Genomic DNA, 27,235 nt, shown 5'->3' with positions numbered 1-27,235 from the left:
TAAACTCTCAATGTCCTAGCAGTTTCTTCCCATCCAAATTCACTTCCTCACTGCATCCCCCTCAGTAAGTGGCACCACCATTAACCAGGACAAAGACCTGGGCAGCATCTTTTTTTCTTTCTGTCATAATCTCATGACTAATCCAATGGAGTCTTCTGGGCATGATTTTCAAAACATATATTATGTGCTAGCACTTATAATCTCTACCATTACTATCCTAGTTGAGCCTCTGTTAACTTCTATCCCTCTTTCACTCTCATTTCTTTAAAATATATTTATTATAGAAAAGCCACAGTGGTTTTTAAAAACTTACATCAGACATATGACTTCCTGGCCAAGACTGTTCAGTGGCTCCCCACTCAGAGTTAAAACCAAATCCTTATGTGGCCTACTGTGCACCCCATGACATGGGCCTTATTTCATCTCCGGTCATCTTCTAGTACACCATCCTGTCTGTACTGTGCTCTGGTCACTTGACTTTCTCAAGCCCGCTCCTATTCATAGCTGGTTAATGACCTTCAAGGGTGCCTGGCCCTAGAAGATATTTATTGGTGACTATATTAATGATGTTATTATTAAACACAACCATAAGCATTATTAACTTAATTTTCACATCTTAGAATATTAGAAACAATATAATAGGGGAAACTGAAGGAAAAAGAGGAGAAGTTTAGAAAAAGATACGGTAACAGTAGTAGTATTTAATAAGAAGTAGTAATATCTAATAAGTAGCCATATCTAATACAGAAACTCTGTAAAAAATAAACACTGTAACTAAAAGAAACAAAGCCTTGTTTGTTAATGCCTCCCCCCCCACACTATAGCAGGCACCGAGTATCCCAGGGCAGAGTCATCAACTCTCTGAATCTTTAAAGGAAGTTGAAAGGTATTGATTACATTAAGAAAGCAGAAGGGAGCTTAAATGATTTATGAAAATGAAATTATAAATTCACTTAATTCCAAAGATTTTTCTACTTAAAAAAAAGTGATTTTGCTAATTTGGAGAATTCAGTTTAGTAGGATAATTAATTTCCTAGTCATGCTGAGTGTCACCCTGCCTAGGTCTCTTTAAGATACATAATTGGAGAACTTTTTATCAGTTTCACAAAAGAGATTCAAGCTAAATAATTTTGAACCTAATGTAAGATCAATTTTTTGATTTTCATATAGACTATTGGTTTATTATTTACTCTTAGTTTATAGAGGTTTTCTTCAAATAAAAATAAAATAAACCATTTTACCTGTTGTTAAAGTAGTTGAGACTTACTGTAGAAATGTAGAAAGAATGGGGGAAAAAATCACTCATAGTTCCACTAGCAAAAGACAAATACCATTAAACTGTGTGTGTTTTATGTCAGTCTTTTTTTTTCCTACATAATCATTATCTTCTAAATCTCCTCAGATTACTGATTTTTGTTATTGATATAAAGTTATTGTCCTTTATGTATCCAAACCCATCCTACATTTCGATAATGTAATTAAAAAAGTAAATTTTTTCAATATCCCACAGGATATGGTTAAAACTCTGGTTATCTAAGTTATATCTCCCTTGTTTAGTTAACAATGTTTATAATATGTTTTATTTTAAATACTTGAACGAAAAATTCTCTTTGTTAAAAAAAATAAAAGTAACAACATATCCATTTTAGTTGTAGCATTAAAATGTTTATAATAAAAAGAAACTTAAATAACTATGAAATAGAAGTAGCTACCATTCGTAGCAGTTACTTCTCTAGGACAGAAATAAAACAACACAAAACACGTTAAATACATTTAAAATGTATTAAAGCTACATGGTAAGTTAAGATCCCAATGAAATACAGACATATTGTTTTAAAATATTATAATTTAATTGCTATGTATATTGCTAAAACTGTAGAAGGATAAAGTAGTTCATGACAAAAGTGGAATAGTACATTGCCCTTCAAATTAAATACTTTATTTGCTTTCTGAAAGGCATTCTAGTTTGCAAATAAAATTAAATCAACATAATCTACTTACATATACTGAAAGGTTTTACCAAGCTTTTACTTACCAGAAATCTTAACTTTTTTTTCATTTTTATATCATTCTCCCCTTAATAAATAAGAGTTTGTTTTCTAAGCTTCTTGCGAAAAATCTAATGCTTAAACTGTAAGTAGTAATCAGAACTGTAGAGATTAACTATTTATTTGATCTCTTAAATAATTTCACATGTAAAAGTCATCTTAAGGTCATCTAGTCCATCATTTTTTTAGAAGTCCTTTCTTTTCTTCTTTTTTTTAATTAACAATATAATGTATTATTTGCTTCAGGGTAAAGGTCTGTGAATCATCAGGCTTACACATTTCACAGCACTCACCATAGCACATACCCACCCCAGTGGCCATCACCCAGTCACCCTATCCCTCCCTCCCCCAGCAGCCCTCAGTTTGTTTCCTGAGATTAAGATTCTCTTATGGTTTGTCTCCACCCCCAGTCCCATCTTGTTTCATTTTTTCCCTCCCTTCCCCTTAGGATTCCCTGCCCTGCCTTTCAAATTCCTCATATCAGAGAGATCATATGAGAATTGTCTTTCTCTGATTGATAGAAGTCCTTTCTGTGAGATCCCTAGTAGATAGTTACCCAGCTTTGCTTGGGACATTGACTGGACCTCACGAGTCATTCACTCTATAATTACATATTCATTTTTTATTATTGATTCATTTAACTAGTATTCACAACATATCTACCATTTGCCTGTCAATATACTTGACACTAAATACATAGAGATGAATAAACATGAAGAAACGTGAACACTATTAGAATGTTTTGTTTTGATTTGATTAAGGTTACATATCTCTTCTTGCCACTTCTCTCTTCCTGATTATAAAAATGGTGGCCATGAAAAATAATCCTAATATTTCTTTATATCTTTGTTAAGTGTTTCTGTTTAAAAGAAAGACAGGAGAAAAAGAAGTAAATATAAAACCAGTTTGTTCAGTTCATTATCATTTTCAAGGGTCATTTATTAATTCATTATCTGTTTTCGTCTAAAGTTCTTGGTCCTGAGTTCACATTTTTATAAATCAGTAGTTTGTCGATATAGAGAGTATCAAATTTATAAATCATTTAAATCAAGGAAGGATGACTAACTGTATGTACATCCAGTGACAAAAACATGATTCCAAAAGCTTAATGGCTTAAAATGATGAGATTAAAATGAGATGAAATGTAAAAAAGATAAAAATCTTGCCTAGCAGCAAAACGAAAAAAAAAATTCTAGCTCATCAATAGTCCCTAGGAATAAGACATAGTTCTACATTTTACATGTAGAAAATGATCTCAAAATGAGTTGGTAGTGAGACTGGCTACCCTTCCCTCTCTTCCAAAGTGACTGCAGTTTAAATTTAGCAACTGGTGTTATAAATATAAGTATACAGAGGCACTTGTTTGGTAGTCTACCCTGGAAATTCTTTGTTTAGTTCTGGTTACCATATTTAAAAGATAATGGTTACCTTTTCAGTTCTGGGTACCAAATTTAAAGGCATATTAGAAACACTTTTAGACAAAAGGTAATTTTAAATATGGTAACTCTACCCTGCTTAAAAAAGAACTATTGTTTGATAAATTTTCTTATGCAGCCCTTGTTAAATCATTATTATCATCTTCATTATTATTTTACTTTTCTTTGTCAAATAGTATTGGACCACATCTTTGATAATCTGTTCTGGAATTTCATCAAGGATATATCTGTATGCTATTTACTTCTTTGACATTTATTTACAATAGGTATAATTTTATATGGAATGATTTCTACAGGAAATCATGTATTTAGATTTAGATTTTTTTTTGTAACCAGAAGATATGATTAGGTCCTCTAATCCATCTCATTTTACAATTGAATAAATTGAGGCATAGAGAAATACATTTATGTCACTGTAAATCTAATTATGCACTTCATTTAGTGAGGTACTTTACCATTTGCCAAGGACAATCCTCATTTACTCAAAGAAGTTAACTTCCAAGTCGAAGATACCCTCGGAATTTCCAGATATGACTTTCCATCATTATGAAGTTGAGCATATTTCATAACTACAGTCCAGGGAGTTCAGGAATGGCCTGACTCCATCTATTCCACGTAACTTACATTAATAAGAATTAGCATTAGATGAGAAAGGGATAAATCGGATACAACCATTACATTAAGTATAATATACCAAACTGTTGACCTTACCTCTATTATTGAAGGACAGACCAAGAAAAAACTGAGATTTCAGTGAGGTGAGCTGAAGGGCAGACCCAGAGTTACTGATGCTTCTGTGATATAGACTTGTCATAGAAAATTTAACATTTTATCTAAACGTATTTTGAATTTTGCAGAATCTGTTTTCTGAGGTTTCAAATCACTATTAACTGTATCATATTTTTAACAATCAAAATTAAAACAATGCGGCAATTTGTTATCTCCTTTCTCAAATATATTATGTTTCTGTCAGCTACACAGAGCATGTTAATGGGATTCATTTTTTTCCAAATGAAGATAAAGTGTAAGTAAATAAGAGAGAAAAAGACACAACCTTTAAAATGTAAATTCTCTTCTTGTTCTTTGTGTCTCAAAGTGTGATTCTCTCTTCAAGTACCAAGCTCTGTGTTAGCTGGGCCAGGTCTACTGAAGGAGAGAGGAGGACTGAGGCTTTTCTCTCATTTTAAATCCATCCCCAACTTTTGTAGCAGCATGGACAGGACTGGAAGAGATTATGCTGAGTGAAATAAGTCAAGCAGAGAGAGTCAACTATCATATGGTTTCACTTATTTGTGGAGCATAACAAATATCATGGAGGACAAGGGGTGTTAGAGAGGAGATGGGAGTTGGGAGAAATTGGAAGAGGGGGGTGAACCATGAGAGACTATGGACTCTGAAAAACAATCTGAGGGGTGCGAAGTGGCCGGGGGGGGGTGGGAGGTTGGGGTACCAGGTGGTGGGTATTATAGAGGGCATGGATTGCATGGAGCACTGGGTGTGGTGAAAAAATAATGAATACTGTTTTTCTGAAAATAAATAAATTAATTTAATTTAAAGAAAATAAATAAATAAATAAATAGATAAATGCCGCTGTTCCTGTCACTTGTAAACTATGAAAGGTTCCACTTTGCTTTAGTGATACAAAACTGGTATGAAAAATGTGTTTAGAGCTGTGAGTGTCATTCTGGTGGTCAGAAAAGTAGGCTCTTGGTGCCATGAGAGCTAGAGACTAGTACACAGTTTTAAGTCGGTTATATTCATATCTACGGCAAGTATTTATTGAGTGCTCTCTATATGCCAGGTCTCATTATTTTTATTAAATTTCAAAATTTCACCATCAAGAAGTGAATGCATTCTCATTGTAAATTATTTAGTTAATACACATAAAATAAAAATCAACCTCAATAAAATTCTTTTCCTCCTACCTACATCTGTATGTTTGTTCCCCTGAATTAACCACTGTTTTCAGGGGTTTTTTACCTACATGCATATCTCTATAGTTTTACACATGTCCTATAAATATACTTTATTATATGCATTTACATATAAATTATGTATCTTATTGTTTTATATTGTGGGCTTTAAAACACATGGGATCAATTTTTATGTATTGTTCCTCAATTAATTTTTAAATTTAATGGTCTGACTTTGAAAATTCTTTGGCAATGTGTAGATATCTTGTTCTTTTATTAAGCAGTTGAATTGGACCATGAACCAGTGTTTATTTAGCTATATTTATGGGCATTTAGAGGTTCTTCCACCTCCCCAATTATAAACAATAACTTTTTTGCAAGATTAGAGTATTATCTAGGGCAGACCCTAAGAAATGGAATTGTTGGATCAGAGTATATACGTGTTCCTTTATGGTCTTCATACAATTTTACAGTTTTCTTTAAACAGGACTCACATTATTTTCATTAGGTTTATTCCTAACTAATTAAATATATGTGTTGCTGCTGTGATTGGGCATTTTTACTGATATTTTCAAATTGGCTATTGCTATTGTTATTAATTTTTGTCTGCTCTTATTTTATATGGTGAGCTGGCTAAAGTCACTGATTTTATCAGTAGATTTTCTTGACTTTCCTAGGTATATATTTTTTCTTTGTTTCCAGTGATTCCCTCACAAATGTATTTGTCTTGTATTTTATTTGATAGGACTTCCAATACAGTATTGAATAGTGGTACTGATAATTGTAGGTATTTATATCTTGTTTTAGGGATATTATTAAGAGTGTTTCTAATGTTTCTTGCCAAGTATGATGCAGATTAAATATTACTGTACCTACACTTTGTCAAGAAGTTGTCCCCTATTTTTGTTGGCTAAATCTGTTTGATGGTGTGCAGGTTTATTTGTTTGCGTTAAGGAAAGGAGTGGATTTTTCCTCCCAGTATTATTGAGATATAATTGACATACAACATTGTATTAGTTTAAGGTATATAGCATAATGATTTAATATATGAATATATTTCAAAATAGTTACCACAATAAGTTTAGTTAACATCTATCATCTCACGATTATAAGATTTTTTTCTTGCCTTGAGAACTTTGAAGATCTATTTACTTGGAAAATTTCAAATATACAACAATATTTTTAACTGTAGACACCATATTGTAAATTACATCCCCAGAACTTATTTATCTTGTAATTAAGTTTATACCTTTTGACCACTTTCACCCATTTCCTTCACCCCTACCCTACCTCTGGCAATCACCAATCTGTCCTCTGTATCTATTTTGTGGGCTTTTAAAATATTTTTACATAAGTGAGATCATACATTTGTCTTTATCTGACTTATTTCACTTAGTATAATGCTCTCAATGTCCATGTTGTCACAAATGGCAGGGTTTCCTTATTTTTTTATTGCTGAGAAATACACACACACACACACACACCCACACACACACACACACACGGGGTGAAGGTATTTCATTTCATTTCTTTTCTTTTTTTTTTTTTCCACAAAAGAACTTTTTATTTGAGGCAGGAAGTCTGGATGAAAGGGTTACAACAGTTCCCGGCAGCCGAAATCCAGTTGTTAGTGGCACTATTTCAACTTTGTAGATTCAACTTAGTCAGGAAAGAGTCCTAAGCTGTCCCAGCTGGACAGGAAGAAGGGCAAAGAGAACTGGAAGAAGCTTCTAACCTACTGATACTGCTCTTTAGACCCGACACCGAGCCGGCCACGCCCTCACTGGCCTGGCCGCAGGTCGCTGACCCACCAGGAAAGGCAGAGGCCACACTATACTACATACAGGGAAAGTGACCCGGGGAACACAGCGGCAGGTCACCTGGAGGGGGAAGAGGCACTGAGAGCTTCAAAACTCCATGTTGAAGGGATAGTCCTTGTGGGAGGCACAGCTCACCAAGGCACACACGCGCCAGTTCAGGTTGTAGCTGCTCAGTTCGAAGTCAAAGACCTGAAAGTTCTCAGTAATGCGTTCAGGTGTCACGGACTTGGGGATCACCACCAAATTCCTCTGAATGGGGAACCGTATCAGAATCTGTGCTGTGGTTTTATTGTGTTTGACTGCGGTAGCTTCGATCCTCTAACAGGGAAGGGTCCTCAGGCTTGGCCCAAGGCCTGTCAGGAGAGCCGATAGGAGATAGTGATTTTGGTTTCTTTGGATATATACTCAGAAGTGGAACTTCTGGCTCATATGGTAGTTATATTTTGAGGAAGCTCCATAATTTTTCCTATGGTTACTGGATTTACAATCCTACCAATAGTATGGAAAGATCGAAGAAGGTGGATTTTATCAAATAATTCTCTAGAATTCTTATTTCCAATACTCATAATGACTATGCAAGGTCAGAGTATGAAGTGAGGTTCAAAGAAATTAAGTAGAAGTGTAGAACAAGCATCAGGAATACTAAAGAAAAGGGGGAAGCTCTTAGGAACCAAAGGAGATGAAGGATAGGAAGCTGTATTTTTCCCTTCTTTCTGACCTTCCTCTGATGCCCCTGGGAAAAGTGGCAGATTCCACTGTAAGAGGACTGGCATCTTACAACCCAAACTCCATGCCAGTTGAAGTCAAAGCCTCTATGATTATATCCTAGCCCAAAGTTACAAAACCATCCAGGTCTGAGTAGAAGAAAATACTGATCAGTGTGAATTGCTCTTTGCAATCAGATATGTCCTGAGCCTGTATTTCTGGTCCTTGCTATTCGCTTAAACTAAATGGATGAACTTTTGTAAATCATATCAGCCAAATTTCCTTCTGGGCCAATTTGGCAACTGTCCTATAGATGTAATTGCAAACCTCATTTGAGTAGAAACATATTATTAACTAAGACTTAAATGTTTGGTAAATAACACTGATTTTGATAATATAGTTCTACTTTATGATTTCTACAACTGAATATTTATGATGTTTGTTATCATAAAATATCCTTCTAACCATGGTGTCTGTGTGCCTGTGTGGGTAGTTATCATTATCCATTTTCTCTGCAATTTTTGCATTTTTCTGTGAGAATTAATACTTGCAGTGTTTCAATATTTAAATGTTTCTATGAAAGCACCTCTTCTTTAGATGAAAAACACATCTTCACTTTTAGAAAAATGCAGTTATGTTTAATAATCAAAGCCCAAACTGTCCTCAAGAAAGCAGAATTTCTAATAGATCTGAGTTTTCTTATTCTATTTCAGTTAGTATTCTTTCATAATAAATTTTTACTTTAGTTTTACTTTAGGTCAGTGTCTTACTTCAGCTCTCTCTGAAAAGAAGTCAATAATTCTAAGATTGATAAAACATATCAGTAGCACTTTACAGGAAAGATGAAAAATTCCCTTTTCTCTTTCCATCCTTCATCTAAATCATGCCTGTAAGTATTACATATTTTACAAAAGAAAGGAACTTAGTTGTTGTTTTTACCAAGAAGAGGCTCTTTCTAAACATTCTATTGTCTTTCACAAAGCATTAATTGCTAGTGCCCTGGGGATTAGAGCAGTGGCATTTCTACAAATATTTATGACTATCCCACTCCCTACAATTCCCTTTCCTTCCTGATGGCAGAAATGCAACAAAAGAGGCTGGTGTAACACATGAGCATCCTGTCATCAGAAAATGCCATTGGCGTGAATTGGCAAAACCATAAACCATTCCACAGAGGAGAAATTATAAATGGTAAATGTATGAGAGAATATTTTGTGGTAATTAAAAAGTAATAAAGGTGTGAAATATCTTTAGAAAGCCATATGGTAATACTTATCAAGAGCAAAAATAATGCATAGCCACTGACCCACAAACCTCATTATTGGTATTTATTTTAAGCATATAATTCAAAAGTAGGAAATATCTATTATACAAAAATACTTTCATTTCAATGTCATTGATCATGGTTATAAAAATAAATAAAAAAATATCCAGAGCAGTCACAAATGGGGTTTATTTAAGCAAATTACAGCACCTGCAAGAAATCCTCAGCATTCTTATTTGTGAGAATTTATCCAAAGAAGACATGCTAAAAGAATGCAAAATTTAACTGCAAACCAAACCTGACTTCTTGGAAGACTCTCTTACTTCTAAGGGTCTCTTACTTATAGTTTTCTTGATATTGGTGAAGTATCTTTAATGACAGACCACTGATTATTTTCCTAACCTTTGAAGCATTCAGCAGTCTTTCTCTTTTTGACGTTCTCTAGAGGGTGCTTAAGATAATTCTCACATACCCTTTACCCGGCAATGCAGGAACTTCTCCTTGCCAGCCGTAGTCTCCTGTATTTTCAATTGTTCATGTCTGAGTCATATCAAGCCACTGGGTCCCACACTCCAGGGACCTCATACCAAGCTCTTTGATCCCTTTCCATGGCTTGAGGTGAGGAGAAAACACCCTCACCCTCATCCATGGGGTTCAGAGAGATGTCGTACCTCATGGCAGCCCTTTCCACTTCCAAAAACCCGTTTTCCTTTCCCTAATCTTCCAAACCCTTTGGACCCTTTGCTTACAAGTCCTTCGTGGTTTCTTGCACTATCATTTGGGGATCTCAGTGAAATTAAGGCTAAAATACTCTCATTTTAAAACTCTGTATTAGTTACATTTGTTTATTATAATGACAGAGCAGAAGTCTAGATATTCAATAATAAGGAGATATTAAGTAAATAATGGCTTAAATTGAATACAGTGCAGCCTTTAAAAAAGTAATTCATCACTTGGAGACATATTTAGAATAAAGTACTAGGTATATAACAAGTGCCACAAAACTGCATGTACTCTGTAGTATAATTGTGTAAGATATATGTAGCAAAATTGAGACTCTTTGAAATAACATTTTATTGTATTTGAAAAAGAAATTTTTATAAGGTAAAAAGTCTTTTTGTAAATAATTTATTTGAAAAAAAAAGACTTAAGACATCTGAAAACCCCTATTCTTATTAGAGAAATGGTATTTGTTGGAGTATGGCTGTGAAATATGACTACTTATTTTCTTTTTTAAATATGTTCTGATTTTGTATGTAATTTGACAGTAGCATTGCTCTATTGGCAGGAGGACTATATAGCAGAAACGGCTCACCAGGAAAATATCTCAGTGCTACAAGATTTTACTTTGTCATTCTAGAGTCATTTATTCTTTAATGGCTGGAATTATATTTTGCTCATTTTTATATATTCCCTAAACTTGCACAACTATGGGACTTAATAAATGCATATTAAAACTAATAAATGAATTAATAATTAGGTATTTATATTGGGTCCTATTATTAAATTTTTATTTTTATTATCTTTTTTATATGACCTATTTTAAGGCTATGTAATACATAGTATATCTAATTCAGTTATAATGTTAAAATGCCTTATATATATTCCTTAAGGTATAAGACTGATGTAGGATAATTATTAACTAAAAAAATTGTGGTCATTTTGTCGTTTTTCTAACTTAGCACTCAACCTTCTCTTTACTTAGTTAATGTCCAAAGAAATTACTTTTCCTATTTCCCCTCATGAACTGATAAATTTGTGTTCGGAAATAAAAGTTTTCCTCGTATTTCACTAAAAAAAAGAAGTGCACTATGAAACACCAGCTATACAGCTTATATGAAAAATCAACCTGAGTACTTTAGATAAGATGTCAACTTTATGATTTTGAGTATATGAAAGTTCTTTTCCTCTATTTGCTTCGTGATCAAGTATCCAACAAATTTTTGCCTCACATTTTGCTCCTTCGTAACCACCTTAGAGTACGACATTAGAAGGAAAAACATTACATTCAGGGTGCAGCTTGGAACAGTGAGAACATCAGAGGTTCCCTATGTATTATTTTATTTGATCTTCACATCTGATGGGTGTGATTTTACTGTTTCCATTTTAAAAATGAAGAAACCAAGGGTTAAGGAAGTAGCTTACTCACATCCACATGTTAAATGCAAAAGTCAGTTTTAAAGGCAGATCTTTCTGGAGCACCTGGGTGGCTTAGTTCGTTAAGCATCTGACTCTTGATTCCTGCTCAGGTCATGGTCTCAGGGTCCCGAGGTCCACCCAAGCAGCACTGGGCTCTGGGCTTAGCAGGGAGTCTGCTTCGCTCCTCCCTTATGCTCTCCCTCTCTGTCTCCCCAAGCCCCTGTTGTTCACACACGTGCTCTCTCAAGCAAATAAATGAATAAACCTTAAAAAGAAAATAAAGCCAGATCTTTCTGACTCCAAACATCTAGAGGTCAATAGAGCTGCTTTTTTTATCCCCATGTAGTATAGAAATTTTGTTCTAGGAATAGGCAAAAGCATTTACCCCTCCCTGGGTGTTCGATTCCTTTTGTAGAAAGGAACCAATTAAGTGATCCCTCGAGTTCTCTTCCACTTTATTCATTTTGAATCTTCAGAATTTTGGAAAAAATATCTTTGCTTTTAGGAACTTTGAACACCAGGAGTGACGTACAATCCATTGACTTTCCAAATGGTCACTTATATGCTGTAGTATATACTGTTAGGGAAAGTATGCACCACTGTGCTTAGAAAGAAATGTTGCCTGAAGGGTTTGCAAGCTCATAGCAGCGTAGTAAGGCTCAATATCAGGTGCCAAAAGCAAGCCTATATTTAGGAATTCAGGAATATTGGCTCTTAGCTCTTTCTAAGACATTTCTGTAAAGTACATGCAGATGAATGAAGCAGATTGATCAAAGTGGTATCCTAAAAACTCTTTGTAGTATGATTGCTGCAAACTGTTCTTGTGGGAACATTCAGGGCCAGGTTTCTGTCATCTATACTTTATAATATCCATGGAATGAGAATTCTTTGTTATTCTCCCTTTTATGTACATTACGAGCAGCTACAGTGAGAGAAATATAAGCCTACTGCAATTTGGAGGAAGACCTTTAAAGGACTTTTTTTTTTTAATGTGAAGGCATTAGGTGCAGGATTAACAGCATAATTAGAGTAAATCAAAATGTTCTTGCATCGGTTTCATTTTTAGGAAATGTTAATTGCATGTTGCTTTATGCTCTGTCTATATGATGGACTTCCTTAATTACGTTATGAGTTTTGGTTTGAAGGTCCAACCTCATAGTAATTAAAACACTGGGTAATGAACCATATTTCCTAAAACATACACTCTGAAGATATTTTTGTAGCTGTATCTCCATGTCTTACCTCTTCTAATGAACATGTAATTTTTACTTTTTTTTTTTTCTTTCCTATGAAAGAGCAGTGTGGTGGATTGTCATTGATGGACTGCTATTATAATAAGACGTGGACTTTAATTTGGATGATCATATTCCTGGTATATTGGCTGAGCTGCATCCATCAGATAGGCTGGTGGTGGTCATTTAAAAACCCTGCTTCTGTCTGCCAGACCGAGCTTGGACGACATGAGCCCCTACTTGTGCCAAGAAATAAAGTGTCATTTAATTGTGGGCATATTTCTAGTAAATTCCTGTGAACTTGTAGATGTTGTAGAGTAATACCCTAGACTTTTGGCTAAATAACGATTTTGGTAAACAGCAGCAAAGTCTTATTTGCTTAGAGAAAGAAGACGAAGGGGGGAAAATAAGATAAACATGAAGCAAGTGACTATAAGATAAAAAAAAAAAAAAAACAGAGATACTTAGTTCCTAAGAAAAAAGAACAAAGAAAAGGAATAGGTAAGATTATGGCCACATTTGAAATCAAATGTCGGGGGAAATTTGGGGCAGTGCAGTCCACAAAAGAGCAGTTGATATTCGTGGATTTTTGTCTGGAAGGAAAAATGATTCATCAAGATGATCAGTGGATTCCAGAGCATGGGACTTTCTGATAACATATCAAAGCCTCGGAAGTATTCTCTCCTCACATATTTGGCTTGCATTTTCCTGGGGCCTAGAAGAAACATGGGCAGCCACACCCTGCAAGCCCAATTCTCCTGAAACCCAAAGGATGGTGAACATGGATCTCTTCCCTCCTCCCCCAAACAGTCTTCTTTCTAGAGGGGATGATGGTGTATTGGGGCATAACAATCCCTACTTGGCAACTTACTCTTCTTCAGGATAAGTTAGCTTACCTCACACAGTGAGGTGAAATGCAGGTAATAATAAATGCTTTATAATAGGCAGAACTAAATAATTTAAGATAATATTTAGAAAGCTCTGTGACCATGCAAGATCAATGGCATTTGTCTTCCTCGGGACTTATTTCTTCTTTTCTTTTTTTTAAAGATTTTGTTTATTTATTTGACAGATGGAGATCACAAGTAGGCAGAGAAGCAGGCAGAGAGAGAGAGAGAGGATGAAGCAGGCTCCCTGCTGAGCAGAGAGCCTGATGCGGGGCTCTATTCCAGGACCCTGGGATCACGACCTGAGCTGAAGACAGAGGCTTAACCCACTGAACCATCCAGGAGCCCCTTGTTTCTTCTTTTAATAACAACAGTTCCTCTGTTCACTTTCAAGGTGACATTGACACTTCCTTCTTCCAGGAGTTAGTTAGTTTCCTACTGGCTTTACCTGCACCTTGACACCACCATGGTAATGATAGCTTTTCTAGAACATCGAGAAGCTCTGGTCCCTCCACAGTCTTTCTTTCTTTCTTTTTTTTTTTTGCAAGTGCCTTAAAACACTTCAACTACCTTTCTCCCTTCAGAACTTACGTGCTGCTGTCTTGTACTTTAATTGCTCTCTCTATGTTTTAAACTCCACCTGACATAATTATAGTTTTATATAGTATTTATTTAAATTTTCTACATGTTTACCAGTCTTGTGTTGGTTGTGATTCCTTTCTGTAACTACAGCTTTCCAGTTGGGATCATCTTCCTTCTACCAGGAAATTGGCAAGCTGTCTCAACTCTGTTTATCTGAAAATCTTTATTTTACCTTCACTCCCATTAAAGGTTTTTTTGCTGGCTATGGATTTATGAGTTTTAGTAATCTGGGAATATGATTCATTATTTTCCAGCTCCTATTTTTTCTGCTAAGAAATTTGTTTTAAGTTTATGTAGCATTTACCTGTGATCTTTATCTTTGGCTGCTTTCAGGAGTTCAATGTATTTGATACTCTATAGTTTCAGTAAAATGTAAATTTTTTAGATTGTAGTTTCTTGTGATTCTAGTATCTATGAATTGGTGTCTTTCAACAGTCCTAGAAAGGTGTCAGCATTTCCTCTTCAAATATTGCGTTTTTCTCCCTCTATCCTCTTAGGGTATAATTCTGTCTTTTCCCTTCATTCTTTTGGTGAGATTTATGAAAGAAGAATTTGTATTCACTGACTCCACTTCCATTCCAAGTATCACTATTTATTGCTCTATATCTTAATTTTTTCCTATCATACCAAAACTGGTTTCTTCAAGCTTTTTATTTATTCATGTTTACTAAATCCAAATACCTTGCCTTCAATTTCTATGTAGATTAAACAAAATTATCATCTTTTTCTTCCCTCTTAACATTTCTCTTCTTCCTGCCTTTATGCAAAAATCAATTTCTTACCACGTTCCTATCTTTTCAATATCTCCCTTTCTCTTCTTCACTTAAAATCTGCAAGGTGAGGAAGGTTCCTAAAGAGGCTTGCCAGAACTCCTTCTCTTCTCTGGGTCTCTCCCCCAGAGATCCCACTGCCTGCTCACCCTGTACACATGGTCTAATAGCCAGCTGGTGGGCACTGGAGTACCCTGTACATTCAGGTTTCTTGGAGCTGTGTTCCACTGGTTGTTAGATATGTTGAATACCACCCTTCTTCTTCTTCTTCTTCTTATTATTATTATTATTATTATTATCATCTCCAACTTCTACCTCTCTAACAAGTTTCATATTTTCAGTTGGCTTGGGTACATTTTCATTTGGTTTGTTTCAAACATTCCATTTTATTTTCACTTTTTAAAATTAATATATAATGTATGATTTGTTTCAGGAGTACAGGTCTGTGATTCATCAATCTTATATAATATCCAGTACTCATTACAACACATATTGTCCCCAATATCCATCACCCCATTACCCCATCCCCCACCCCCACACCTCCAGCAACCCTCGTTTTTTTTTGTTGTTGTTGTTTTGTTTTTTGTTTTTTTTTGTTTTAAAGATTTTCTTTATTTATTTGACAGAGATCACAAGTAGGCAGAGAGGCAGGCAGAGAGAGAGAGTTGGGAAGCAGGATTCCCGCTGAGCAGAGAGCCCGATGCGGGGCTCCATCCCAGGACCCTGGGATCATGACCTGAGCCTAAGGCAGAGGCTTTAACCCACTGAGCCACCCAGGCGTCTCAGCCCTCGGTTTGTTTAAACTCAACATGCTCTACAACTAAAATCATTATCCCCTCTCCCACTCACTCACACACACACACACACACTGCCCTGTATTTCACTCCCCAAATTTTCTTACTGATATTCACATATCTCTTAATAGTAGTGCTTAATTTTTCTCTCAAGCATGAAATACCAGAAACAGTTTACATTTAACCATTGATCTTAAATTATATTGACAATTTCTATTTTTCTTCTTTGTGTATTTCTCTGATTCCTTTCCCTTTTCTTCCTGTTACCATTGGCATAGCTGAGTCCAAACACATCGTACCACTTGAACTTACTCACCCTCACTCTCCTCTATCCAATATGGCAGAGACTCATCAATGTGAGAGCACCACTTTCAAAATGCTGTTTCATATTCACACAAGACACCATGGCTCAGAACAATACTTCTTAAACTGTTTGCGTTGAAGGCCAGTTTTGTTTTTGTTTTTAATTTCCAATTTGCAAAAAACAAAAACAAAAAACAAAAAACAAAACTTTATAAAATACAATAAAGTGAATTATACAAAAATAAAGAAAGGACAAAGTACAGCACCACTTTTTAACTTCTGTGCTATAATGGATAGAAAATAACCCTGTTACATTGCTGTACAGTTTTTACACTCCCACTGTCAGTGCTCATCACAGATGTAACAGTTTGAAGACTACCACCGTCCATAGACAGCACGTCGAGTGGACCCCTCTTCAATCCCTATGTTACTGATCTCTGCTGGGCCTATAAAGCAGAATCAATAGGCGAGTTCTAAAATATGCAGATGTCTGCGCCCCAGAGAACTAATGAATAGAATCTCTGGGAGGGTTGCCAGGGCATGGGCATTTCAAAAAAGCTATAAAATTGATTCTGATACTCAGCCAGGCCTGAAACTATTGGCTTGTGGAAAAAAGTGCACACTTTCAATTCTCTGTAATCTGGCTTCAATCTATCCTTTAAATCTTATCAAGATCACTTCTTTCATATGTCCTGTATTTCAGTCAGTCAGGACATTTGGCTTTCCAAATATAATCTATTCTTTCCCATCTCTGTCAAGTCCCAATCTGGAATGTCATTTCGACCCCCTCCATTGTCAACATTTAGTTCATCCTTCGAGTTCCCATGTACTGAAAAATGCCACTTATTTATGAAACCATTGCTAATTAATTACAAAAATTAATTTTGCCCTCATCTAAATGTCTCTACTGCTTTGTTATTTATAATACAGCATATTTAGATTCTAGTTGCAGAGGCATTATGGTATAGAAAGGAAAAAAAAAAAAAAAGAAATTCTATTCAGGAGAACCACTTCCCAGTCCAGACTTTACTTCTTCCTAACTGTGTGGCCTGAGGTAAACTCAATAATTTCTCCAAATATGCATATTAAGAATAAAACTTGCAACCTTCACCACAAGATAGGTGTTATAACTAAACAAGATAATGGATGTTAAAGCAATATCAGTACAAGTTGTTATTATCTGCTCTACTACATTATAAGCATGTTTGAGGATAAGAAGAAGTAATATAAATCTTTATATTTCTACACCCCCAGTAGGATATTTGATACAGAAAGAATTCAGTACATGTTTTCAACTAAATGAATAAATGCATAAGCAGATTCCTTACACAGTAAAATCTCTAGTGTGAGTCCCAACAGGCCATCTTGCCCAAAACTATTTCCAGTAGCTTATTTGATATTGATACTTGAAATTCCAGCTCTAGGGATTTTCTTCTTTGGATTAGCATTGACTGTACTAACAAAGACAATTTATTAAGTCATTCTCATGCATGCCTTTATACAAATTTAATCTCTTTTATCAGATTATTTTCTCCCCTGACGAAAGGTGTCTAGAAACACATGAAAACACAGAGAATTTGCTGAAAAGATGGGAAAGGGGTTTTGAGAATACCAAAGATTAATGTAATTTATTTCACTTTTTTTTTTTTTTCATGGAAGAAACCTGAGTGGACCAAATGATAATAGCTAATCTTTATTGATAACTTACTGTGTTACAAACCAAAATGCTTAGCACTTTACATGAATTATCTTTTAATCCTTACAATTTGGGTATATTAAGTCTACTTAGCCTCATTTTGCTTTTGAGGAAATGCACACTCAGAGAGTTGACTAAGATTAAGTAACATAGCCATACAGTTATTCAACTAGTAAGTAATGGAGGAGTGATTTGAACGATGATTTGACACTAGAGTCCAAGCTTTTGGTCATCAAACTCAACTGTGTTTTAGAACAGTCTTCCAGTGAAACCCAAAGAATGGTTACTACCCTTTAGCAATTGCCCAATAACTATTCGGGGCTAAGCATGGGTGTAAAATTGTACAAGACACACAGCCCCCGACTTCAAAGATTACCTTCCTGTGAAAGAGAAGTCAAAAATTGCTTCAGGAAATCACACAGAGTATGATCATAATATGCTGGGAGACCTGACTGTGAAACCCAGCTGGGAAGGATGAATGAGGGTATGCTTGTTGGAGGAGGCCACATAAAAAAGCATCAAAGAGTCTATTTAACATGAGCAGATGATAGGCAGAAAAATGAAGTAACATTGAAAAAAGCAGAGTATTCCATTCCAGAGTGAATCTGCAATCACTTGGAAGTGAAGGAGAGTATCAGCTGTTTAGGGAAACCATTTAGGGATTATGCCTGGAAGATATAGTTAGAGACTGTAAGAAGTGGAAGACAGAACAAGAGACACAAATAGGGACAAGGGAAGGCTCAAAACCAAAACCAATTTTATGGATTATTTATCTTGTGGTTTAGGAAAACAAAGATGAAATGTACTTGTATTATTTGATCTTAAATTAGGATTTCTGGACAAAGCACTATATATTTAGTTTACATTTGAAAGGTAGTGTATTCCAGAACTTAACTCATTCTTCTCTGTACCATAATCTCCACAGTTGCTTTCAAGAAGAGCCATCTAGTAAGACACATACTAGCACTCACCAAAATAGGATGCCAGAGGCCAAGTAAAGTTCCATGATTTGGTTTCCTCATATAACCACGAAACTTGTTCTAGTGGATTAATTTCTAGATTATTGCACTGAGTATTAAAATCAAAAGGATTCTAGGGATATGATAGTTTCAGTGCATTCTGATTGTAATTATGTCCCAGTGCCAACCAACTGATTGAAAACCCCTCTTGGGCCCAGCAGCTGTGGGTTCTGCAGGTATGCAGTGTCTGGTATCTTTCCCAAAACTAATCCAGGAGAAACTACAGATGCAGAGAAGAAAAAAAAAAGATAAAAGAACAAAAAAATAGTGAGAGAGAAAAGAAAGAAGAAAGTTGAAAGAAGGAAGGAAGGAAAGAAAGGAAAAAGGAAAAGGAAAGAAGAGAAAAAGAAAGGAAACATGGAACACACCAATAGATGAAGACAATCTTAATGTGATGTGGTTTGGGAAAGTGGGTAGTAGAATCCTGGGATGGGGAGTGGCCAGAAGTTTTAGTAAGAAAACAAAAGAATAGGTTATAAAATAAAAACTTTTTTTCTTGCATAGTGGCAGAAATTAGCAATGGCCCACATTCTTGCACATGTATCCTGGAGTTATATCAAGGCAGATCAAAACTTCTCCTGGGGTGCAGAATTTTTTTAAAGTTGTAAACTTAACAGCATCCTTGAGACATTCCCTCCTTTCACTTTCTGCTTACTACCTTCAGGCTTGGCAGACTAGATCCAAGAGAGATTACCCTCTCCCTGTGAAGTTTCATCTCAAGGTTTAAAGCATAAACCTGATCTGAAGGACTGTCTGGTAGTCACTGATGTTAGTGGTTCAGTGATACTAGGCTCTCTGATCTCACTCCTAAGACTCACTGAGGCTATGGCTTGGCCTTTGTTGCCTACACATTACATGCATTTACAAACTCAAATAAAATAAATACAAAGAAATAGACACTATACATCCTATAAATGAGAAGTATTAGAGCAGGTAAACCAAGAATTTTTTAAATGATAATGTAGTTAAGATAATAAGCTATCATCAATATAAAATAAGAACAAGAAACCATGAAATAGAATGTATGGGAAATATTAGGTAAGAAAATGTAATAACTGATATAAAGAACACAATACATGGAATAGTTTGATGAGTATACCAGAGGAACAAATAAATGAGTTTAAAGATCAGATTAGAAACTCTGAAGAAAATCAATAGGTAAGAATAAAGAGAAAATAGAAAAGTTAAAGATATAGAGAATAAATGAATGGATGAATCCCCAAAGGAGAGAGAAACGACAAAAAAAACATGTGAAGAATTAATAGATACTTTTCAAGTCAAAGTTGACAGGGATCCGTCAAAATCCTAGAGGAGAACACAGGCAGTAACCTCTTTGACATCAGCCACAGCAACTTCTTTTAAGACACATCTCTAAAGATAAGGAAAACAAAAGCAAAAATGAACTTGGACTTTATCAAGATAAAAAAGCTTCTGCACAGCAAAGGAAACAGTTGACAAAACTAAGAGGCAACCTATGGAATGGGAGAAGATATTTCTATATGACATTACAAATAAAGGGCTTATAACCAAGATCCGTATAGATCTTCTCAAACTCAAGACCCAAATAATCCAGTCAAGACATGTGCAGAAGACATGATCAGACACTTGTCCAAGAAGACATACAAATGGCTAACAGACACATGAAACAATGTTCAACATCACTAGCCATCAGGGAAATACAAATCAAAACCACAATGAGATATCACCTTACACCATTTAAAATGGCAAAACTTACAAGATGGAAAACAACAAATGTTGGTGAGGCGGTGGAGAAGGGGAACCCTCTTACACTGTTTGCAGGAATGCAAGTTGGTTCAGCCGCTTTGGAAAACAGTATGGAGGTTCCTCAAGACATTAAAAATAGAGCTACCCTATGACCCAGCAATTGCACTACTAGGTATTTACACTAAAATTGAAAGACATTAAATTGATAGGGCTGATAAGGGGCCAAATGGAGAATAAAGAAAAAGTCACACTAGATAACATGAGAATGAAGAATTCAAAAGGAAAGGGGAGTGGAAAGGATTTCAGCAGAATAGATTACTGGCAGAGTATCTGGCTTGTTCAGTTGGTGGAATGTGTGACTCGATCTCACGGTTGTGAGTTTGAGTTACACATGGGGTATAGAGAGTACTTAAAAAAAACTTTTAAAAAAAGATCTGGGGTGTCTGGGTGGCTCAGTGGGTTAAGCCTCTGCCTTCAGCTCAGGTCATAATCTCAGGGTTCTGGGATCGAGTCCCACATCTGGCTCTCTGCTCGGCAGGGAGCCTGCTTCCTCCTCTCTCTCTCTGCTTGCCTCTCTACCTACTTGTGATCTCTCTCTGTCAAATAAATAAAACCTTTAAGAAAAGATCTGCAAAGAAACAAAAATCAGATTATCAATAGATTTCTCAATTGCAAACTAAAAATAGTAAGATAATATAATATTATTTTCCATGGACTTAAAATATTTTACCTAGAAAGGTTGGCGTATAAAGATTAAGGCTTAAAAAAATATTCTTACATAGGAAGTCCTCAGAACTTTTACCATAAAATGGCCCTCATTTAAAGATGCCTTTTGAAGAACAAAACTATGAGATGCTAGAAGCAAAATGGAAAGTAAGCATGAATAATTATCCTGGTTAAGCTTATTTTTATGTTAGGTAAATAAAAGTAAGGATTGGAAAAAAAAAAAAAGGAAAACTCTACTGACAACCGTCTAAAACTGAAATTCTAGGTAATAATAATAAAAATAGGGAAAGGCAAGACCGAAAAATATTAGAAATTATCTAGTTTTTATTGCATTAGGAAGAAGATATCAATATTTACAAATTTAGGAAATCAATAAGAACAACCCCCCCAAAGAAAACCCGAGAGTTGGGTCTTAAGATAAAGACAACAATCAAAATAAGAATAGAATATGTAACTTTTAACACAGAAGGAGAAAATTTTATTCTGTTGAAAGGAGGAGAAAAGATGGGGGGAAGGTATTGAAAGAAAAGAGTGAAAAAGCCACAGGGTGTCATAAAGAAGTCTTAATTTAACAATAATTTCAATTTACAATGTAATTGAAAACGGGATTAAGATAGTAGAAATAAGATCTAATTTCAGAGTAACTACACCCATTGAGACACAGAGTAAACTTGCTCATTGAAAGACCAAGACTTCATACTTGGATGAAGAATTATGTTGTCTGGAAAAGACAAAAACCGAAAATACTGAGACTGAAAAAAGAAGAATGGAAAGCATATACCAGCAAATCTGAAACAAAGAAGGTGTGGCATTTTCTTTCTTTCTTTCTTTTTTTTTTAAAATATTTTATTTATTTGTTTGACAGAGAGAAAGATCACAAGTAGGCAGAGAGGCAGGCAGAGAGAGCGGGGGAAGCAGGCTCCCCGCTGAGCAGAGAGCCCAATGCGGGGCTCGATCCCAGCCAGGACCCTGGGATCATGACCTGAGCTGAAGGCAGAGGCTTTAACCCACTGAGCCACCCAGGCGCCCCAGTGTGTCATTTTCTTATACAAGTCACAATGGAGCTGACAGAGATAGGAGTCACCACTGCAGTGCAACTAGATCAAGAGTCAGATGCCATTGAGACAAGAAAGAATTTAGCAACAAGCAATGGAGGAACATGTGAGTCCAGAGAAGGACCTAGAAGCATCAGCAGGGGTAGGATTGCACTTGACGGGAGAGTCACTGGAATGGAGAAGGTAGCTATAGGTAGGAACCAGGTTGATGTGGTGCCGCGGCTCTGAGAAGGAAACATTGGGATCCATTGGTGGAGTGACCATTGGGAGGAATGCTGGGGCTCTGAGTGGATTTGCTGCAGAAGATCTAGTATCTATTGTAACTGGGAAGTAAGAATTGAAAACTATATGGGTTAAAGATCTGACTCTTGATTTCAGCTCATGTTATGATAGCAGGGTCATGAGATCCAGCCCCACGTCGGGCTCTGTGCTAGGTGTGGAACCTGCTTAAAACTCTCTCTCTCCCTGTTCCACTACCCCTCCCCTGCCTCTCTTTCCCTGTCCCTTACTAAAAAAAAATTAATAGTAATAAAATTAAAATGTGACTATGGGTGACCCTTAAACAACATTGATTTGAAATGCAGGTCTGCTAAAATGTGGATTTTCCCCCCATAAATACAGTACAGGATTGTAAACGTGTTTCCTCTTTCTTATGGTTTCTTAAAGTTTTCTTTTTACTAGCATACTTTATTATAAGAATACAGATTATAGGGGCACCTGGGTGGTCAGTGGGTTAAAGCCTCTGCCTTTGGCTCAGGTCATGATCCCAGGGTCCTGGGATCGAGCCCCACATCAGGCTCTCTGCTCAGTGGGGAGCCTGCTCCCTCCTATCTCTCTGCCTGCCTCTCTGCCTACTTGTGATCTCTCTCTGTCAAATAAATAAAATCTTAAAAAAAAAAAAAGAATACAGTATATAATATATAGAACATCCAAATACGGGTAAATTGAGTTTATTTTTCAGTACGGCTTCCAGTCAACAGTAGTCTATTAGTAGTTAAGTTTTGGGGGAAGCGAAAGTTATATTCAGATCTTTGACTGCATGGGGGTTGGGGGGAAGGCACCTCTAATCCCTGTGCTGTTCAAGGGTGGCTATCATCCTAAATGAAAAGAAAAAAGAAAAAGAAAGAGATGAAAAAAATGAAGACAGCATAAATAAGCAAAAGAGGAAAGAGGGGAGAGGGAAGAAGAGAGGAGGGAGAAAAGTGGTAGAGGCAGGTTATTATCAAGAGTAAAATATGGTAGAAATAAAACACAAAAACTCAGATTTTTTTTTAAAACTGATACAATTATGTGCTTTGCTTTGCCTATAAAATAGTATTATATTTGATTTAGATGGAAACAGATTGTCTCGCATATATTCCTAAATATCTGAGTGTTTGCACTTTTATTGTTTTGTTTCTCAGCATATCTGAGATTATGGGACACTAAAACAGTAAAACAAAACCGAAATTTTTTTATTAGATAATCAAAGCTGCCAGCACTTGGCTTCCTTCCCTGGGGTCAGCTGTGGGACAAAAATGCAGACCTTTACTTCATATAACCTTTCTCCCACCTGTTCTGAAACTTCCAAAGTAGCAGTTTTGTGCCACTGGACATTGCTCTCACCAGAAATGACACTGGCCTCCTTTTGCAGTGGCATCTGTAACTGACATCCCCGAGGAGAGAAAATTCATAAAATTTGTATTTTCTGGGATATAACAGAGGAAAACAGATGTAAAAATTGACTCAACCCGTTTCCTTTCAAGAAGGGGATCTATAAAGCATAGATTATCCTTCCTTATTGTAAGAAGTTCCGCTTGAATGTTGAAGACAGAAGCTCATTCCAAAATGAATCTTAAAAGGTTAGTACAGGAAGTCTACCTATGTAGAGATAGAGATACCATTCCTTATCATTTTTGTTATTATTTTAACATTAATTTTTAATAAACCTTTCGTTTGGTTTGTGGAGAAGATGAGAATATCTATTGCATGTTGTTGTCTTTTGGCATCCGACATCAAGGTAAAAATAAAAGACCCTACCTTGATCTTGATCTTCATCATTGACTCTATTAATTGAATTTTTCTCTTTTAAGATTAATGGATGTGTTTAAGCTAGCAACTTTGGAATCATTATATTTATTACTGGGAATTATTAATACTTGTTTTTCTATTTAATATTGTATAAGAGAATTATGTTTCTCTTTCAAAGTAAAAACCTGGAAGTAAATTTAATTTCTAATGGTTTTTAATTTTTTCATGGGGAGATACTTCTCATGCATGGAGATAGATATTAAATGTGATATTTAATAAAGACAAATGGACACTGGGAAGGAAGCTTGTCAGTAATGCTTTGTTGGTCACTGCCCTTTTTAAAATGAGTTAATGACTCTTGCTTCATGACCCATTTCTAATGGTAGTTTGGTCTTTTTGAAGAGGGTGCCTCTGTCATAGTTCAGAGGTATTAGGCAGTCATACCATTGTGGTAAATTAAAAGCAAGTGGTAAGACTTAAGTGTTACACACCTCTAGAATAAAAGACCACGAACTAGTTAAAGAAAGTCAGTATTGCAGGCAATGGATTGTAAAGATGTACTTGGTAAGAAAATGTCTTGACCATCATATTCTGTTTTAAAACATATTTATAACTAGACAAAGCATTTTGAAGGGCACAGCTTTTCTAATGTAACATGATCTTATTGCGTATTATATGTTTTAATGCAGGTGGTGTTTCATTTATATAAAAGCACTACTTTCTTTCTCTTTACTCTGAAAGCAACCATTTTGCTTTATCTGATTTGGCTTCACTTAAATTTTGGTTTTAAGACTCAAGGGAGGTCTAAGATGATTTCTCATTTGTGATTATAAAGTATTCCTATAGGATCTAGGCTGAAAGTCAAGTCAAGTTAGTAAAATCATTTCTTTCATTTTAGAGTTACCTTTTGGATATGGTAGAAAAAGCACAGATGTAAGAATCAAAATCCTGTTATCTATTTCTATCACTGAACTGGGCTTGAGTTACTTAATGTATTTAATCAAGAATTTTATCTTGGGAAAAAAAATAACCACATCAATTACAAGATAGTTCAATTAAGGATATTCATTTAGTGGTTTTTTTTTTTAAAGAATTTATTTATTTATTTGACAGAGATCACAAGTAGGCAGAGAGGCAGGCAGAGAGAGAGAGGAGGAAGCAGGCTCCCCGCTGAGCAGAGAGCCTGATGCGGGACTCGATCCCAGGACCCTGGGATCATGACCTGAGTCGAAGGCAGTGGCTTAACCCACTGAGCCACCCAGGCACCCCCATTTAGTGTTTTCTTTAATATACTGCCATATTGTGGGTTGTTATGGAGAAGTACAGAATTCTCAAGTAGGTAGAATAGAGAAGATCACCACATGTGAACAAACCATGGTAATAACTGAGCAAACGTGACTGGTCATCATAGAGCATCTACAGCCAGAGAATTTTTTGCAGAGGTGCATGTTAGTCAGGGATGGCTTTATGCAGGAAGTGTTTTGGGTGCTGGAAAATATTATTTACTTCTCATGTCTTAACATTCTTTTTCTTTTTAAGATTTTATTTATTATTTTTTAGAGAGAGAGAACGTGTGCAAGTAGAAGGAGGGGGGGAGGGAAAGGAGAAACTCAAGCAGACTCTCTGCTCAGTGTGAAGCCTGAAGTGGGGCTTGATCTCTCGTGACCCCGAGATCATGACCTGAGCCAAAATAAAGAGTCAGATGCTTAACCGACTGAGCCACCCAGGTGCCCCATCATGTCTTAGTATTCTTTCTTAGTGGCTGGTCATTTGTAGTAATCCCAGGTTGTGTTGAATTTTTTAAAAACTCAGATATAATGCTAGGTACAAAGATACAAGTGACATACATGCCAGCAACATCTGAAACATAACACAAGGACTGTATCCATTATGTCTTATTCAGTCCCCATGTATACCTCTAATCTGTCATTTGATCTTAGTATGTACCTCTTGTAAGTGGATCTCCTCTTTCTTTTACTGGCTGTCTGCCATGTTTTTAAGATATCTAGCTCTGTGTATCAAGACAAGGGTCAGTTACAATCCTGACCCTGTTACTTATTTTCTATGACCAGGCGTCTACTTTACATAGTTTATTTTGAAGGCAACATAGAAGACAATAGCCGAAGGAAGGAACTAGAGGTAGAAAGAGCAATTTGAGATCATTATAAAACTCTATTTGAGAAATTAAGGGTACTTGAATTAAGACATAGGGAGGCAAGAGGAGATGAACCCAAAAGCATTTACAAAAGACTCCAGATTTGAACAATGAGACATGAAGGAGCAATATTTGCTTATCCACAACTGTAGTTGGTAGTTGGTCCAGCATGGCTACGGGAGCCTCTTAGTTGTCAGGAACCTCAACTATTGTTGCTTTACTCCTTGAGACATGCAGCATGGAAGCTTCATGAAGGAGCCGTTCCATCCCTCCCAATGTGTGTGCGTTCCTGCCAGCAGGAAAGGAAAAAGGAAGCAGATTCCTCTTTTGGAACACAGGTTCTGACAGTTGTAAACATTATTGCTACTGACTTCAAGGGGAAAAAGCAGATACAGTCTTTATTCTGAGTAGACATGTGCCCATCTAAAATTCAGGGTTTATTAATGAGGAAAAAGTAGAGAACAAATATGGAAAACCACTCCGAGTTGTAAACACTCCCGGGCTGGGTTCTCTCCACCCTCAGCCACCCAGAAATAGAAGAATGAAGTGAAACCTGGATGTTTTTTCTGTTTTTGTCTGCCAAATAGATAGCAGAGACTCTGAAAAGATGGATAAGGGTATGGATACCAATGCACACACATTCACACATAGGCACAAGCGTTCAGTGCAACAATTTCTGAGCAGACCACTCTACCTCCTACCTGCATGGTGACTTAAATGGGAAGTCGAAAAGGGAGCACAGCGTTTTGTTTGAGTTATAAGTACTCCATGAGAAAGATAAGTTCTCAAACCAAGTGGTGTTTTAAGTTCTCTTCAAGATTTCATGTTGTTGGGGTGCCTGGGTGGCTCAGTGGGTTAAGCTGCTGCCTTAGGCTCAGGTCATGATCTCAGGGTCC

This window comes from Mustela erminea, chromosome 21, assembly GCF_009829155.1.
Source record: "Mustela erminea isolate mMusErm1 chromosome 21, mMusErm1.Pri, whole genome shotgun sequence".
NCBI lineage: Eukaryota > Metazoa > Chordata > Mammalia > Carnivora > Mustelidae > Mustela > Mustela erminea.
Note: the sequence above shows the minus strand (reverse complement) of the source record.